This window comes from Macrotis lagotis, chromosome X (assembly GCF_037893015.1).
Source record: "Macrotis lagotis isolate mMagLag1 chromosome X, bilby.v1.9.chrom.fasta, whole genome shotgun sequence".
Classification (NCBI taxonomy): domain Eukaryota; kingdom Metazoa; phylum Chordata; class Mammalia; order Peramelemorphia; family Peramelidae; genus Macrotis; species Macrotis lagotis.
Window position 1 is genome coordinate 90,707,813 of NC_133666.1, and position 6,000 is coordinate 90,713,812.

General features: G+C 40.9%; 1 pseudogene; it reads right to left on the reverse strand.

Moving 5' to 3' along the window:
• LOC141498751 (trinucleotide repeat-containing gene 18 protein-like) overlaps positions 1 to 5,574 on the reverse strand; it is an 87,644-nt pseudogene extending 82,070 nt beyond the window's left edge.
• Between the last annotated feature and the right edge of the window lie 426 nt (positions 5,575 to 6,000).

A 6,000-nucleotide genomic window follows, 5' to 3' on the forward strand; every position in this document is an offset into this window, starting at 1 on the left:
TTGCTTACCAACTAACTATAAAGATTCAGGACATTAAAGGAAAATTCCTTTATAGATATTATAAGTATTGATTGTCAGTGTCCAGTGAGGTCACATGGGTAAGTCAAATGTCTTAGATCAGATTTATTCTTCCAGGTGAGATATTATCCAAATGTCATTTTGGGGAAAGCAAGTCAAAGGGGTCCAACCTCAGCCGTACTGAGAATCCACCCCTTCGGTATCAGTATTCTAACTATGACTGGTCCTACAGGTTCTCATCTCGAACCTCTTACTAGAGACATCCCTTTGTCTGAAATCATATCTACTCCATCTCTATATAAAGATGGTATATCAGATTCCCCTTGGTTAGAGAAACCTCCTGCTAGCCTGCTGTATCTTACAACAAATGCCTCCTTTGTCTAGGAGATTGCACAGAAAAATCTAAAATTATCTTGTATTTATCTTTCTCATATTACATGCTTTTGCTTCAAAGCAAACAACCACTTCTTTGGAATATATGTATAGATCTAAAATATTCCTAATTCAAATATATAGTTAGAAACCTCTATACATAAAATTGTTTACCTACTGGCATCTTCAACAAACAAATGGTTATTTTTGTTTTGGCAAGACAATTAGGGTTAAGTGACTTGCCCAAGGCCAAACAGCTAGATAATCATTAAGTGTCTGAGGCCTGATTTTAACTCAAGTCTCCTGACTCCAGGGCATGTGCACTATCCACTGCACCACCTAGCTGCCCCCTAACATACAAATTACTTTTCAGAACTCTTTAAAACCATTAGAACATCTTAGGTAGCTTTAAATTTCCAAAATGCATTATTAATTTCAATATAACAAAACAGCAATAAGAATAACGGAGTAACACATAAATTACTAGACTCCACAAAGCAATTCTTCCATTATTATATTATTCATAAATGCACAGATCTATCCCAGAAAGGGTCATACTTTTTTATATTTTCCTTATTCCCCTTCAAAGCAATCACACATTAATCCCAGGCTTTAACAGTACAATATTTAAATAACATTCACAATAGATAACCAAATTTTGCAAATATAATCTCTTAGAAGTTACAAAAGAATATCACATAACTAATAAATACATGTTATTCATCAATAAGTTACCTTACAATAGGGCCCACAATTGCAATTTGTTCAGAGCCCCCCATCAGCTGTCTGCAGTCACCAAGAGAGAAGTCCAAATTCTTGACTTCTTTAAAATTAAACATACATTAACATTGTTAATATACATTAATCATAAGATTCCTATTTAAACATCTCATTTCCCTTAGAAGAGCAAAATGAAAACCCCTGATCTTTACACTTTTATCTCTTTACCCAAACTCTCAGAATCCAATCCCTTACACGATACATTAAACCAATGCAATTATGACTAAACTTCCCAACTGTTTTGTTTGATAAAAATTTTAGTTCCTTATACAGAGAATCCAGCACTCACATTCAAAAGCTCAATCCAAAATTAAAATACAGTTGTTAGCATTATTACGCTTAACATTAAAACCAATTAGAGTATTTTCCCAAAAGAAATCAGTAAACATCCCTGATAACTTAGGTATTTCTCTTCTTAGTAACATAATACCACTTTTCTTTAACACAAAGGTGTTACAATAGAGTTTAAAATCCCAAACCACATAACTTCTTGCAATAGTTACAATAGTGTTAAAATAGTTTATAATCCCAAATTAATTTAACAATTGAGTTTATTTAATTCCTCCATTCTGTACACATTTTGTCAGAACGGTATAACACTAGTATCCTTGCTTCCCAAAACTCTAGTTCAGAAACTTTAAAAACAATTAGAGTCATCACTCAGGCCATGTGGCCAGCATATATTCATTAAACATGATTTCCTTTCAATAAAGATGTCTCCTAACCCCTGGATTTTTTTCCCAATCACATATCCCAGCAATAGAGGGGTCTCTTTCACTTTAAGGCTCTCCTGTTCCTCCCCGCCCCTCCACAGGGGTGGGGCACTTAGGTAGACTCAGTCTAGGGTTCAAGTCTTAACAATATGGTGGATGGGATCAAGACGACCACATGTCAACTCACCCCCTGCCAACTCACCAACCCTTCCCCCACCCCAAGGAGAAAGCATGGAATCTTTCCCAGACACTCCTAAGGATAAAAAAAAATCTTCCCTCCTTTAACTTCTCAATCTTTCCCTTAAAGGTTCTTTCTTTTCTTAAACTTTTCTAAACTCTCCCCAAACCACAGCTTTTTCTCCTTAAGAATCCCCCTCCCCTTTTCTTTTTTAACTCTATATACCTAGCACAGCTACAACCAGCACAGTGAGGGAGGGACTGATTTAAATGGAATTAAATTTTAACTCTTTGCTACCACTTTGAGAGGACTCCAAGTAGTTATTTTGGGTTAGGGTCTCAGTACCCGGCACATATTCAATTACCTAATTGCACAAACTCAGTTGCATTAGGTCAAGATCTCTAGGTAACTCTTGACTGATTGAAAACTGTTTTGGGGTTTGCCATCTCTGGAATAGAATTAGGAAAACTCTCCCATTTTTGTAATTGGCTGGGTCATTCCTCCTTTGTAATGGATTCCCTAAGGGCTCCCCTCTACCTGTGAAGACAAGCACCCTACAGTCCTCACATCAAGTATCTGAGTGTAGTTTTTAACAATGGTCCTTGTGACTCTAGAGCTGTTGCTCTATCCATTTAGCAACCTAGCTGCCCTAGTGGAGTCTAACAAAATTGAAGCTCAATAATTTTATGGATTCCAGAGAATCTAGTTGGCATTAAGCTTCTAATCAATATGTACAGTGAGAGGAACATGGATGGAAAAAGAGTCAGGTCTCTTAACAGACTCTTCTTGAATGTCATAATGACCTGTGTTCAAATCCTAGTTAACATTCTGAATATATGACACTGGGAAATTCAGTCAGGGCCTAAGTTTCTCTTCTCTGGTATAAATAGAATTGGACTCAGTGTCTAGGATTATTTCCATTTCTAAATGGACAAAAATAGTCATGAAAGAGGAAAAAGACAAGGCCACTTATTTATGGGTGGGATTTAGAATTAAAGACTTGGAGGGGATAAGAGAAGTGAAGATGTGAGAACTCTTGTCCCCTGGGACTGGACTCTTTATCCTGTATTTCCACACTGCTTGGAGACTAGTTAGGCAGAGGTGTGATCTGCTTTTCATTTGACTCCTCTTCCAGTTCCCCTCATCAGAGGTCTTCCTCATCTTTATCTAGTGGACTTTTGTAATTAATCCCTGTGAAGGGAACAAGCCTGTGTACCAACACTTACACCTTAAGTTAATATTAGCTTCTCTTTCTGATGGGCAAAGCCTCACATAGTGCTCTAATGGGTTATCCTGAATCTCTTAAAGCTCTTGCTTCATTGAGCCAAATGATTCACCCAATTGTAGCAGATGACTACAGTTGTCTGGGCTCTGGGCTGTTCTAGCTGCTAGGGAAATAGGTGACTCAAGTTTAGCAAATGGAGCTAGATCTTACTCTCTTCTATTTGCTCCACCTCGGTTTTCAGTCTCTCCTCTAAGGGCACTTCTTAGGGCTTGACCTGGAGAGGCTCTACCGCTTTGAATGGGGGCAAATTAAGGGCTTTATCCTCCAGGAAAAATTACATGTCAGCTAATGGCACATCTGGGGCAAACCCATCTGTATTAAGAGCTCCCAAAGGATGTAGGAAGGGCCTGGAATGAATATCTTAGAGGAATCTCAGGAAACAAGTCTTGATGAGGACTGGAGCCTTCTTTTTTCCTAACTAGAAGTTGTTCTCTGTATGTTCTGGAGCATCCTCTTTGGAGGAAATAGAAGGAGTTATAGATGGGAAAGCAAAAGAGGTGTTAGAAAGATGAGAACTAAGAGTGGCAGAGTCAAAGGAATTTGGTGGCTTGGGTGTCTCCTCCAACTGTTGAATCACCTTGGTTTTGATTCCTGATACAGGTGAGACAAGAGCAGATAAGAACAGGGGTGAGGCTCACAGCCTAGCTGTAAGAGGCAGAAGTTCTGGGTGAGAGGGTATGGGCTTTTGGCAGATAAGTCCTGAATCAGAGGAGGGGAGACCTTTTGGCTACTTTCTGGGTTGCCCCTGAAGACTTTCTCTACCAGCTCTGCAGGCTGTTCTTTGAGCTGTAACCTTTCTACCAGTTGGGTTCATCCTCTGAAGTTTGCCATTGCAAGATTAACAGTTCCTGTTGCTGTAGAAACTGTTGGTGAGACAGCAGGTAGATCTGATAATCATGTTGGGGAGAACTTCATGTTGGGGCATACATCAAGAGTATCTCCACAGCCTAAAGGGGAAATTCTTCACTGGCATCACTACCTACAGTACTGACTGAGCGTTCCTGGCAAGCTGATAAACATAGAAGGAATAAAACCCCTATACAAGAGGGGAAAGCTTAAGGCATGCCCTGGGGAGGGGAGGCCTAAGCCATAGGGATGATATGCTAATCACACAGAAAGTAGCTAGGAGTTTACAGCAAGGTGGGCCACTGGGTCAGGGTTTAGATGTTGTATGTCACTTTAGCACCAAGGAGTTGGACTGGATGACCAAGTTTATCTCTCTCATCACCTCTGCCCTCTTGGCATCACCTGAGTAATGGGGCAGGAAGACAAAGGAGAGGTTGACCAGGTCCTTCTCTAATGCGGACTATAGCATCTCCACTTTGTTCACCTCTTTTTCCTTAACCTTGGTGTCCTGGGCCTCTGAAGCAATCTGAATGGGATCCCTCCTCTCATCATAGACCTCAAATGAAGGCATAAATTTGGAGGCCTTGATTTTGTGTTCCCAATCCCATTCTTTGATTGGGGGAAGTTAATGTGCATGTTCAAATGGCTAGGTTGAGGAGAAAATATCACTTCAGAAGAAGATGAAGAGGAAGTCATTTCCCCTGGATTGGCAGGGTGTGGAGAGGGATAGATAAGTGAAATGGGCAAGTAATAATGGCAGGTATTCTTTTTCATTCAGTCCAGGTGACTGTGGACCTGCCTCCCGTTCTTATCAGGCTGGCATGATCCTCATTACAACCTTCCTGCTCTGTATCCAGAACCTTCAGCAGAGGATCTCCTCCATCACTGCAGTTGTTCAGGGAGGATGACCTTAGGAGCTTTTGGATTTGGGTTCTCCACTTCCTAAACCTGGGTGGCCCATGTGCTCAATCAGAATCAGAGATTCCCTTGGGCTCCTGTTCCAGCCAGTTTGGTTTTGCTCCCCTGCAGCCTTAACATCCTCAGTCAGGTCCATGACTCTTCAAGGCCTTGACTCCCCCTCAGTCTTGCTCTCCTTCTTGCTGAAGAGTGATGGCAGGTCCCATTACATGCTCATTCTTTGTTTCACTCCTTGGTAGTATGCTCAGGGGAAGATTTGTACAGGTAGATACGCTCTTTGTCCCCAAGCAGGGAGGCTGATATGTGACTGACTGGTGTCCTGGGCACTGTGTTCTCGGGGTACAAGGCTACCTGGCCTGGTAGATAGCACACATATTTAGGAAGTCAAACAGAGTTGGCTGTCCCAGCTGACTAAGAAGGAGACTGTTGCCATTGGGGGGCTTTAGGTGGTGCAGGGGAGCCCATTAGGCAAAAGGAGGAGCTTGAACAGGTGAGTTTCTTAGCCACAGATACTCCATCTGTTTCCTCCATCCTCCAGGACTTCCAAAGGTAAACATTTCACATGTATTTTAGGTACTATTATAAAGTCACCATTAACAAAATGGTCCTCAGGTTTTTCTTTCAGTAAAATCATGTGACTGGATGTGATCATGTCTAAAGATGGGTAAGCTCTTTGTTCTTTTGCCTGTTAGAGAAAACAAAGACATTTTGTGGCCTTGGCCTGGAAGAAGAGCATTAAAATGAAAAGGAATAGGGCATCAAAATGTACAGTGATACAGAGAAAGTTCAACTTGGAAGGCGGGTGCAGTGTATATGTTTCTCAGAGAGTGTCACTGAGTGGACTGACCTTCTAGCAAGTGGTTGAAAGAATAATTCAATAAAGTGATAGC